This window comes from Bidens hawaiensis, unplaced genomic scaffold (genome assembly GCF_021521415.1).
Source record: "Bidens hawaiensis isolate Kalapana, Puna unplaced genomic scaffold, B.hawaiensis_p1.1 tig00015874_1, whole genome shotgun sequence".
Classification (NCBI taxonomy): Eukaryota; Viridiplantae; Streptophyta; class Magnoliopsida; order Asterales; family Asteraceae; genus Bidens; species Bidens hawaiensis.
Window position 1 is genome coordinate 523,475 of NW_027492421.1, and position 13,435 is coordinate 536,909.

Sequence of the window (13,435 nt, forward strand, 5' to 3'; positions counted from 1 at the left end):
ATGCCAAACAAAATATAACACAATCAATGAAAAAGACACAATGTCAAGGAAAAAGACACAATCAATGACGAAAACAAACACAAAACACTATGATAAACGAAAAGACACAATGTTGTTTTTCACTCAACATTTTTTTTTTGAGAACGAGAAAGACGGTGGAAACATTTTTGTGTTTTTACTTTTTTCGTTTTTTTATTAAATTTTGAGTTATGGTTTTTTATTAATTTTTTAATGGTTTTTTGTGTGGCTACAAATCCTTATCACCCTTCTTATTTTTATCTCCCTTTTTAGAATAACTTGACCCTTTTATATTTATACAAAGATTATGAATTCTTTAAATTTAATTAAAATATAAAGAAAATAAAAAGTTAAGTAGTGTTTGAAACTTCCAAATTTAAATACCTAACAAATAAAGCAATCTAAAGCTTTACCGTTTTGCCCTTGTAATTAATTACAATAAAAAATTAAAAGAAAAAAATTAATTGGTTGAAATAAATTTTCACATTTTTCACACTAATATCACTTTTCGCACGAACTTACCCATATATATATATATATATATGTTATCGGCCGTATTACGGGTTTTTTTACATTATTTGTTTATAATATTTAATTTTATTTATTGTAAGCAAGTTAATAATATAATTAGGGCTTGATTATCAAAGGGTTTCACAAATAAAGGAAATGTTATAATCTGCTTTACTAAAAAAATTATTTCTTAATTATGAATAATATCTTTTTTTAGAAATATTATTTATGAGTATATCCCTATTTTATAGGATTTTTATATCAAATATTTGGTGAGATTAATTTTTAATTTAATGAGATGTTATAACCCGTTTAATGGCTATATGGGTTTGGTGAGACTCATACCTGTGAATTCGGGTAAAATGCATGAGAAGTCTTTAATTACAAATAAAACAATCTGATGGCTTGAGAGAATGTAGGGAGCAACTAGAGAGCTTTTAAATGTTTCGTTTATATATATTTACTAAGGTTTTATTTAGGTTTTTGTTTTTAATCATTTTGCTATTTTGTATTTTGTAATGATTTTTTTTATTTGTTAACGTAGCTTTGTTTTAATTTAATTCGTATATAGTAGTTTTTACGTTAATTATATTTATTTAACGTTAGGGCTCTTTCAACTAAAATGTGTAGGTTTCTTAGATTTTTAACAAACCAACATAAACGAACACGAATATTACGATTTTTTTAAAACGAACAAACATGTATCCAATATTTGTCTTATGAAAAAGGGGCGGTTAATGCAGGTTACGATGATGATTGATGCATGAGAGGGGAGGTTGACGATAGTGGGTGGTATCATAAGTAAACCGGTGATTGAGAGGATAGATCGATGATATAGAATATGTAGACAAGAGAAATTATATTAAGGTTTAATGTTAAAAAAGTTTCACAAATTAATATCTAAAATAGCGACAAAATTCGTATATAAAGTTGTATTTAACCCACATAAAACACTACACTATAATTCTAATATCTTGAAAATTACATTTTAAAAATAGCTACGTATGCACTCCCTTATGATCATATATTTCGTTAAATAAAAATCGGTTATATACTACAGCTATATTACACGTAACAAATTTATGTTATACAATTGGTTAGAGCTTACCCTCTTATACGTTTCTGTAAATGTAAATATATACCGACTAATTTCATCTTTTGCGTGTTGTCTCCGGTCTACCTTTTTCAACAGACACTAGCTCGGTTAGTCGTTGCAAAAGCAACTCAAAGTCATCCTCGCTCTTGATAAGACTGAGTCGTGTGTAACGATCTTTGGCACTAAAGGTGCTTCCACGACCGACTTTGATCTTTCCTGCTTCTAGCACTGCACCACAATCATTGGCTTCTTCTCTTTCACATTTTACCCATGCGTAAGCTGCAAAAAATTGTTTATTAAGCCATTGGTTTATAACCGAGACATTTCCATGGTCTTGCAAGAATTAAAATTACCAGGAGACGGAAGCCTAGTTTGGTGAAAGAAATTGCAATGCAAAGGATGTCTTTGCTGGATCGAAAATCTTGTTGACTTTGAAAAAACAGAGGTCATCCTTTCCCATCAGTCCCTCATTCTGTTATAAGAAAATTCGAAAAACGGTTTTCCCTCTTCTCTAGTTGCTACTTTAACACTGTGTTCCCGAGTTTAACTTAAGGAAAGAAAAGAAAGGAAACGGGGAGAAAGAAAGATAAGGTTGTGTTCCTGAGTTTTTTTTAGGGAAAGAAAGGGCAGGAAAGTTAACATGGTGTGTTCCTGAGTTTCATTAAAGGGGAGAAAGGAAAGGAAAGATAGGGAAAAAGATGAGTAAATTGTTTCCTTCCAAAATGGAAGGAATTGGATGGAAAAGAAAGGAAAAGAAAAAGAAGATAAGAAAGGAAAGGTGAGAGAAAGGAAAGGAATGAAAATGGTTTCTTTTCCTTTCCATTCCTTCGTTAAGTAAACTCGGGAACACAGCGTAAGAACCTTCAAAACTCTTAGTTGGGTGTCTTTAGATATCCCCACATTAGCCAACTTGATATAGTTTAAAAACTTCTCATATACATCCTTATCTTTTATAATCACCCACCTATAATCAATACAAATATGCTTAGTCAATGGTAGAGTGGAGCCGATAACCGCTTTATACGTTATAGATTTCATGCATTAAGTGACGAATATATGCGTACACACATAATAAAGAAACTTGCGTACCCGAAACGTGTACCGGCATGACCTGTGAGCTTAGAAAGACTAAAAAGCATGAGATCATGATCTGAAGGGCCCGGGATAGGTGAAAATTGTGGCCACAAATAGGCATGATCGTATATGGTCTTCCTGCCAAGAACCAGTTTCCTCTGTTGGAAGTAATTTCCAACTTGATAGGCCCGTCACGTGTAGGTGATCAGGTTAGACCTATTGGGCCCATGAACTTAGGGTTTTATTATATTTGGTAATGTCTGATATAAACAAAGATAGGTTAGACATTATAGATTGTGACGTGTGAGATGTAACCGAGTTAGGGTTAATCTAGAGACACACGAGATGTAACCGAGTTAGGGTTCATCTAGATGCAACCAAGTTAGGGTTCATCAAGAGTCAAACCGAGTTAGGGTTAGAGGGTTTGTAATCGTTTTTTGAGTTATATTTTCTTATTAATATAAACGAAAGTTAGTCGTTTACTTCGTGTTTGATTATCGATCTGGGACTTGAATTGGTATCAGAGCTTGATTAATATAAAAGAGAGTTAGTCATTTACTTCATATTTGATTATCGATCTGGGACTTGATTATAATAAACGAGGGTTAGTCGTTTTATTCGTGCTGATTATTGATCTGGGACTTGAATTGGTATCAAAACCAAGTTCAAGAAATCGATAATCGACTCTGTCGTCACCCGAAGAAGAGCCCGCTGCTGTTGTGAGAGTTAGGCACAACCGCTAAGGGAAGAAGAACGCCGTCGAGTATGCCGGATTAACCGTGACTAACGACCAAGTTCGTAGGGTCGCCGTCGCTGTCGTCGTCTTTTAAGTTCTGATTCGCGATTGAACAAAGAGGTTGGTTCGATCGTTGGTTTTGAGTTTTGATAGTAGCTCTCATTCTGGTTCCGCAACCAAGTCTGGGTTCTGGTAGTACAATCGGAATAAGGGTCAAAGAATGAGAGAAGGAATCCTTTAATTTGTTTGTAAATTATTTGTTGTTCGGCGACAACAATAGGGAGAACCAACGGAAAGCTCAGTAACGTTGGTTGGGTTCTGATTGCATTCTTTTGTTGAAGTGGGGTTTCTTGTTTTGCTATTAATTAACCCAAGGAGGCTGCTAAAAAGTCACGGTGGTGTTACAAAAGCCAAAAGTTCAAAAAGGATTAAAAGCTTGGCTTAGTGGCTTATAAAGGAAGCTAGAAGGGTTACGAAGAAAAAACATAATATTTTAAGCAATTTATTTTGTTTGAAGTTCAAGTGGTTTACGAGCAAAGGGATTCAGTTTTGAAAAGTTGTTCAGATTGATTTGTTCATATTCTTTCAACGGGTTGAAGCAAGGGATTGGACAAACGGGTTTAATTCAGAGTTTGTTTTTATACGAGTTGAACGAGTTATGTTCTGACCAAGGGTTTGATATTTTGGACCGATTTGGGAACTTAAGAAGATCAAGAAGACTAATGTTCGCTCGATTAGGTGACAAGGAGCGCAACCAAAGGGGTGGATGTGCGTGTTCATACGACCGAGAGAATGGTCGGGGACAAGGTCACAGGGGTAATCGAGTTCGGGAGAGCCGAAAGAATATAGTCATGGATCAAGAGGAGTTCCGGGAGATCAAGACCAAGATGGTTGTGAAAGCCAAGAAGGTTAAGACCATGGTTCAAATCAAACATGTGAAGAAGACAAGTTTGGAGACAAAGATTCACCTATTTCGAGTCGGAAATTAGGGGGGTGATTGTTGGAAGTAATTTCCAACTTGATAGGCCCGTCACGTGTAGGTGATCAAGTTGGACCTATTGGGCCCATGAACTTAGGGTTTTATTATATTTGGTAATGTCTTCGCTAACAAGTTAGGTTAGTCTATATAAACAAAGATAGGTTAGACATTATAGATTGTGACGTGTGAGATGTAACCGAGTTAGGGTTAATCTAGAGACACACGAGATGTAACCAAGTTAGGGTTCATCTAGATGCAACCAAGTTAAGGTTCATCAAGAGTCAAACCGAGTTAAGGTTTGAGGGTTTGTAATCAGTTTTTTGAGTTATATTTTCTAATTAATATAAACAAGAGTTAGTCGTTTACTTCGTGTTTGATTATCGATCTGGGACTTGATCCTCAACTCTCCACCTGGATTGTTTGGCGAGGTTACAATTTCAACCACATCCTTGTAATTATTTGTCAAATTGTTTGATTGCTAGAACTTTGCGTCTCCCTCAAACTGAAAATCTTCCGAGTTAAAGAAGGCCGTTTGATCCTTGTACAATTATAGATGAGGAATGAAAGAGCAGATTAAATAAAAATCCACAAGAAAAGGTGAATAATAAATTATGATGTTATGGCTTGTTACCGAATAGAATGGTGTGGAAGCGAGCACGCTTGATCGTGAAGAAGAGTTTTTAGATGAAAGAGCATAAACAGCTGCACTTATAAGTTGGGATGACCCGACACCGAAGACAATGTATCTGCCCTGGGTGACTGCATTCCCGGCAACGGAATGCAGCTTACGAATATATTTGTCGAGCTCGGTTGATATCAAAGTAGTGTCAGCGTATTCATAACTCATCCGATGCCACCCCGATATTACGACCGCAGCATCTGCTGCATTTTGCACCCAGAATGGCTCAAGGTATATAGGATCTCCACTGCAACATGAATGAATGTACGTCACAACTTGATAGATATATTATATTAATGCACATCCAGTCGAGCAGATATAATATTGTTAAGGAGGAATTAGGCGAAATATTTTAAAGATAAGTAAATCAACGAGTTTTAGATAAATTATACCTATCAGCATCAGCAACACATTCGGTAGATAATTCAGAGCAATCACTTCCACCATAACATCCGTAGCACTCACAAACAGGTTGACCATCCAAAATTGATCCGTCAAGGAAAGCTCTACCATGGCCAGAGCTTGAGATTGCTGCAACCGCTTCCGCCTCCTCAGCTGCTTTCCGACTCCACGTTAAATTCTTCTCTCCCATCTGCCCTTCACCTATATACAGATTTATACTAAATAATATATTGATTGCTATAGAAATCAGGAAACATATTCCGTAACAATATGTCTTCGTTTTGTTCCTAGTGCAGTTTCAGTTTTGCAGGTTTGTATATGATAAATTAGTAAAACGTTTTAAATACCTGAGATTCGAAATATATATATATATATATATATATATATATATAGGGAGAGGATCAAGAGAAAACTAAAAAACTTTTAAAAATTCCTAAAAAATTATTTTTAATTAAAAATAAAAAAATATTTTCAAAATTCTGTTTTAGCCATTATTCTTATATTTTCTTATATTTCACTCGAAAAATAAAAAAAATAAAAAAAAACCCGCTGTAATGCACATACGTATTACTGTGCGATACCGTTGTATTACACATGTGTATTACTATGTATTTTTGAGTTTAATAGTGTTTTATTGCGTAATTCAATATTTGTGTATTGTATATGTGTAGTAGTGTTGTATTATATGAAAAAAAAATAATAATAAAATAAAAGTCGATGTGGTGCACATGTGCGTTAATGTTGTATTACACATACGTACTATGTGTATTCGATGTGTGTATTAGTCTTATATTGCATATATACAATAGTGTGTATCAAATATGTGTAATAGTGTTGTATTCTATGCAATAAAAACACTTTTGCATATATGCAATGCACACTATTACACATGCGCACTATACCGACGAGGTTACCAACAAGTTTTTTTTTTTTAACCAATAACAACATATAAGAATAATGGGAAAAAAAGAAACTTCAAAAAAAAAATTTTTAAAAAGTTAAAAATAGTTTTTTAGAAATTTTTTAGAGTTTTTAAGTTTTCTCTTTAAAAGGAGTTTTTACTAGAACCCACCCCTATATATATATATACCAACGTTAACATGTAGATTCTAAAGTAAGCATGAGACAAGCGGACAATAAGCTTTTCTTTCCCTTAAAGAGTTACACCCAGGAGGATGAAAAACTCACCAAACGAATTTAATTATCCAAAACAGATAATCGCATTAGACTACTAGCAAGCATGTCATCAAAATTGTTTTGGCAACTTTGATTTGTCTCAATGTAGCCTTTGCTTTAACCTTGGTTATAAAAATGTAAAAGCCAGATAAATTTTCAAATAACTTCTATCCCTAGGGTGTGAGCGTATATATGTTATACGCTATACATATACGTGTCATGTATATATATATATATATATATAGTTTTCTTGTTTCTTGTATTTGTAATTTTCATTCTTATTGGTATAAAATTTTCTTTTCTGCCTCTTTTATTCTTTTCTTTCTGTGTCATCGTTCTTCAATGATTACATTGTATCAGAGCAAGGGTTTTGTGTTGTTACCAAAGGTTTAAACTAGATTTTGACCCGATTTGTTCATGAATTCGGTAGTTTGAGTGAAATTTACTCGGCACAGGTTTCCGACATGAAAAATCCTTCAATCCAGACCAGACATGTTAGTTTCATCGAACCGGGTTGGCACATGAGTTCGACTCGTGATTTTCTGCAGAACAGTACAAAATCACAAGTCGTGGTTCACTGACCACGCCTCTATAGTCGAATTGCAGGTCAACCTGGTCAAAATCAGTCAACCACAGGTCCGTGTTTCCCCAAGCACGAGGTCGTGCTTCATTCTATGGAATAGATTGTTTACTTTGATTTACGTTATCCTTTTCATTAATACGTTTTCATTTTCAGGACGGCCGAAGTAAGAGATGGCATGCACACATTCCTTGCCTTTCCCGAGCTCACTCAACGAGAGCAGATCACTCGAGATAGGCTTGCAATCATGGCTCGTCGACGAGAAGCATCCCATCTCTATACATGTACCTTCACACGAAGAGACGTTAATCAGCTTCAACGGTACAAATGTCTTGTGACAAGCCCTTACGCTCGAGTCTTACCAACAGACAAAGGTCTGTCATAGAACTCACTAAAGATTTCCTCGCTTCCTTCTCAATGAAAACCAAGGATATCTCTACTTGTGGGATCAAGAGGGTATTCAAATTCGGCTCGAGGGTACATGGTACCACACCTCGGTGACCCAACTTGGAATTGATATGTGTATTTACACCTTGAGAAAACTGATACTGAACTCTTTTATGAAGCCGGGACAAACATTCCTGATGAAGAAGATAAGTCTTCTGCACCACTCGGTAACAGCGAAAAAAGCTTGGGAATAACTCAATTATAGAGATGAGGAATACAGATCAAGTGTCTCAAAAAGCACAGCTCTTCAAGACTCACTTTTTCGATACATTCATCGCATAATAAGCCATAGTATCACTTAGTGTGGCTATAGCGGGGGTTTGTGAGTCTGAGGGACCTCTAGGCTTTATATTGCATAAAGAACGACATTCCTTGCGACATCACCTATCTGTTTTGTCATTTGTTTGCAGAGATTGCTAAAGCCTAAAAGGTCACCACCCCGCTTTTGGGAGGCAGTTGGATTTATAAGCTTTTACAAGCTTTTACAGGTCGTGTATGCTTGTGTTTGTGTGTGTGTGTGTGTATATATATAGTTTTCTTGTTTCTTGTATTTGTAATTTTCATTCTGATTGATATAAAATTTTCTTTCTCTACCTCTTTTATTCTTTTCTTTCTGTGTCATCGTTCTTCAACGATTACATTGTATCAGAGCAAGGTTATTTATCCTGCTCTTCATTTCAACCAGTTTCTCTAAATTCATTTTTCTTTGAACATTCTCGCTTTTGTTCGGGAATTGATTGTTCCTTGATCAATTCCATTCGTTTCATTCTCGTTTTAACCATTCAAACTTCATCAGAAGTTCACAACATTCCATATTTTTGTTTTTGAACAGTTTCTTAAAGTTTCAGATTATTTCACATTCATTCTTATGCAAAATCTTGTCAATTTGTCCTTACTTAACTTATACGCCATATAAGTGTAGCGCATAAATCCACTTTTCTTCTTACACGCCGTATAAGATTTTCCGTATAAGTTTCTCTACTTATACGCCATGTATTCCATCTTACACGCTGTATACTTATACGGCCCATGCGTTATACGCCATATAAGGTTATACGCTGCATAATTTCTTTCTCACTTCTTCTCGGTTAGTGGCTAAGGGCTATACTCAACCATACGAGATTGACTACTTTGAGACTTTTTCTCCAGTAGCCAAAATTAACACAATCAGAGTCCTTTTTTTGATAGCTATAAATAAAGGGTGGCCTCTTCATAAATTTGATGTTAAGAATGCCTTCTTACATGGAGAGTTAAAAGAAGAAGTATATATGAAAGCCCCACCCGGGTTCACATAAATTTTCAAGGCAAAGGAAGTATGTCGGTTAAAAAAATCTCTCTATGGGCTTATACAATCTCCTCAAGTGTGGTTTGGAAGATTTACTTTAGCAATGAAAGGATATGATTTTGGCAAAGCAACTCCGATCATACCCTCTTCCTTAAACAAAGAGGTAAAGTTGTGACTTGTTTAATCATATATGTTAATGACATGATTAATATAGGAAATGAAGAGGAAGAAATAAAGAATTTTAAGACCTAGTTATTCACAGAATTCGAAATGAAGGACCTAGGAAGACTTAAGTATTTTCTTGGAATTGAAGTGTTAAGGTCTAAACAATGTATCTGTGTATGTTAGAAAAAATATATACTTGACCTTCTAGCCGACAGGAATGGCTGATTGCAAACCTGCCCCAATGATGGTAAATCATAAACTTCATATGTAAGTAGGTGGAGAATTGACAAACAAAGAAAGATACCAACACTTGGTTGGAAAATTTATATACCTTTCGCATACTCGTTCAGATATTGCCTATTTAGTAAGGGTAGTTAGTAAGTTTATGTATCAACCTTAAGTAACTAACATGGAAGCAGTATGGAGAATTATCAGATATCTCAAAGGAACAACAGGCCATGGGGTTCTCTTTCAACCAAAAAATCACCTAAAAATCAGTTGTATACTGATGCAAACTGGGCAGGAGATAAAGATGATGGAAGATCAACATCAGGATACTTTACCTTTGTTGGTGGAAATCTAGTTACATGGAGAAATAAAAAGATCAAGGTGGTAGCATTGCACATAGCCGAAGCAGAATTTTGATGCACTGCATGGGGAGTGTCAAAGGTGCTATGCATACGTTAACTTTTAACAGAAATTGGGTTCCCCAACCGAATCAAGTAAGATCATGTGTGACAACAAAGCTGTGATACAAATTTCAAAAATCCAGTTAAACACGATCGTACAAAGCATGTGGAGGTTAGCATCAAAGAAAAAATTGAAGCATGGATTATTGAACTACCTTTCGTTTGATCAGAAGACTAACTAGCAGATAAATTAACAAAGCCGTCAATGGAAGAATTTTTAATAATTGTCTTGACAAGTTGAGCATCGAAAATCTCACTACTCAACTTGAAAGGGAGTATTAGAAAATACAAAATTATAGTATCAATTCCTATATTAAATATTTGGCAATAATAAAGTGTAAGGATTGTTGGAAACTTAATCAAGGGAATCTACTTTTTTCTTATTATTATTTTTCCTTGTATAGGTTTATTATTTTACTTATTTAAATAGTTTTGTTTCAATTATAATACAAGAAACTATTATTGAGCAGTAAACGAATCCAATCTCTCTGTCAACTACTACTCCATGTACTAGTAACCTTATGGAAATTGCAGAAAATAAAAAAAGGTTGAAAATGAAATTAAAAAGTGAGTTGGTCCATAGTGTATATCATGAATTGGGCCTTTTGATACAACTGAAGAGGGAGCTTGCTTGCATACATGGTTGTTTGTGGGGGATGCTAACACCATTAGTAAATTATTTTTGTTTATAACCCACGAAATTGACTAAATTATGTTCTTTTTTACCTATGCACAACTCAAGATGTTTTGGGGCCATGAAAAGAGTAGGTGTAAAGGTTAATGATACATAATGTTTAAATCTAAATATAGTTACATTTAAACCCTTGTCATTCATGTAAAGGTTGTTCAACAATACAAAAGTGAAACATGTATAAATAGTTTATACGGTTTGGTCATATTGCATGCTTGGCCTATAACTTTATAATTTACAAACTTAGTCCAAACATTTGTAAAATGGTTGCACATTTAGTCCCCTGTTGTTAACCCTAGCAAGTTTTTAATGAAAACGTGATGTTATGTGTAATTCATATGAGTGTAATCATGTCTATTAAAATTTAGAACCCTAATAGAATACTCTTTCAAACTCTAGAACTCCATAATGCCGACTTCATCACATTCAATCAGATCAGAAAGATTAAGTGCATATATAATAGAGTAGTTATGCTATGAAAGAGTATTTACTAGGATTTCAAATTTAAAAGATACAATTACCCTCATATTAATCTAACGTGGTATCACTTTTTCATTAATCTAAAGAGTATTATACAAGGTTAATAGTAAAGACTAAAGTGCAACCATCTCATAAATGTTTAGACTAAGTTTATGGATTTTAATATCTAGAGACCAAACTTGTAAAATGGTAAAACCACATGAAGCGTTAGTGCAATTTTCTCATACTCAACTAGGATTTTATCAATTTATATGAATTTGTTTTCTCCTCCTATAACAGTTGTGAGTTGTCCGAATGTCACACGGAGATTATAAAAATTGGATATTTTCTTTGAATAATTTTTGTATATAACTGAATACTCAATTACAAAAATGATAAATAAGAGTATTATATCTCTAAGCAAGGAAAGAAGAATCTGTTAATTGCACAATATATGGCTTAAAATAAATCATCTCCATTACTCCCCTTCAAATTGGAGTGTGTAGATTTCGAACACCCAATTTGTCAAGTAAGGTACGAAGTGGTTGTGACCCAAGAGGTTTGGTAAACAGGTCCGCAATCTGTAGTTTATTGTTGATATGTAATGGCTTAATTTCTCTTGATACAACTCGTTCCCGAACAAAGTAACAGTACATTTCGACATGTTTAGTTCGTTCATGGAAAACGGGATTGTTGGCAATGTGTATGACTGAGCGATTATCACAAAAGAGAGGAGTGGCGCCGTGGTCTTCAACTTCAAGCTCCTTTAAAAGCCACCAAACCCAAAGAATTTCACTAACAGTGAGAGCCATGGCTCGGTATTCAGCTTCTGCTGATGACCGAGAAACTACAGATTGCTTTTTAGATTTCCAAGAGATCGGTCAACCTTCAAGGAGTAGTAGATAACCTGTCCTTGATCTTCTGGTATATGGGCAACCTAACCAATCTGAGTCAGAGTAGGAAACGAGAGTCATTCCACCTTCTTTAGGAAGCAAAATCCCTTGACCTGATGTTGTTTTTAAATACCTAAGGACCCGAGTTGCAGCATCCATATGATTCTGTCTAGGGTCAGCAACAAACTGGCTTAAAATATTAACCGAGTAAGCGATATCTGGCCTCGTTGCCTGAAGGTAAAGAAGACGACCGACGATACATATCAGCATCTACCTCTGGTACCTTTTCTTCTTTGTCTAGTTTGAGGTTTTGTTCCATTGGAAACATACTAGACCGACAATCTTGCATCCCACTATCTTCTAGTATGTCTAAAGTGTACTTCCTTTGACTAAGGACCAAACCCTCTGAGGTACGAGCTACCTCAATACCCAAAAAATATTTTAGCACCCCAAGATCTTTAATGTTGAACCGTTTGTCAAGATAGGTCTTTGTTTCTTGTATCATTGAATTGTTATTCCCAACAACGATCACGTCATCAACGTATATGAGCACAGCGACAAAAACGTCACCCTTTTTGTATAAAAATAGAGAATGGTCTGCATGAGATTCCTTGAAACTAAGAGATAATAAGGCTTCCGTAAATTTTTGATACCAATTTCGAGAGGCCTGTTTCAGGTCGTATAAGGATTTTCTCAGTTTACATACCTTGTTTCCTCCCCTCTCAAAGCTTGAGGAACTTTCATATAGATCTCCTCGTCTAAATCCCCATGTAAAAAAGCGTTGTTAACATCTAATTGGTGAATAATCCAATTCTTTTTAACCGCCACAGCTAACAAAGTTCGGACAGTGATCAGTTTGACAACAGGTACAAATGTGTCATGAAAGTCAACTCCTTCCATCTGAGTGAAACCCTTTGCCACAAGTCTCGCCTTGTACCTTTCGATTTCACCGTTCAGTTTGTATTTAATCTTATAAACCCACTTGGAATCAATTGCTTTTTTCCCCTTTGGTAGTTCCTCTAGGGTCCATGTTCCGTTTGCTTCAAGTGCCTTTATTTCTCGTGTCATCGCCTCTCTCCATTTCTCATTTTGTGCTGCCTGCTTAAAATGTTTTGGCTCATCATTCGAGGTGATAGCCGATAAAAAGGCTTTGTGAGTATTGGAGAATTTTTCATAAGAAATAAAGTTAGCTAAGGGATATAACCTCGAGGATTCTTAAGTCATGGTGGGTAGAGCATGATCTATAGATGGTGGCAACTTAACTATGTAATCATTGAGGCGTTGCGGTCTGGAACGAATTCTCTTTTCTCGGACCGAATCTTCATTTTCAATTTGTGGTGAACTGTTCAAAGGAGGTTCGTTGATGGGATTGTTTTCTTGTTGGGCTGCGGCCTAGTAGCGGAAGTTGGTTCTTGGTCTTGGACCATGGTGGTCTGAACTGGGCTAGTTTCATGTTGGGTTGGAGTTATATCTTGGTCTTGAGTGATAGGTGTCTGAACTGGGCCATATTCATTTTCAGTTTCTGGTTCATTTAAAAAGGTTTCTTCATTTTGGGC

General features: G+C 35.3%; 1 pseudogene; it reads right to left on the reverse strand.

Annotated features, from left to right (window-relative positions):
* Window positions 1-1,679: 1,679 nt before the first annotated feature.
* Window positions 1,680-12,947, reverse strand: LOC143549949 (tryptophan aminotransferase-related protein 4-like; annotated as a pseudogene).
* Between the last annotated feature and the right edge of the window lie 488 nt (window positions 12,948-13,435).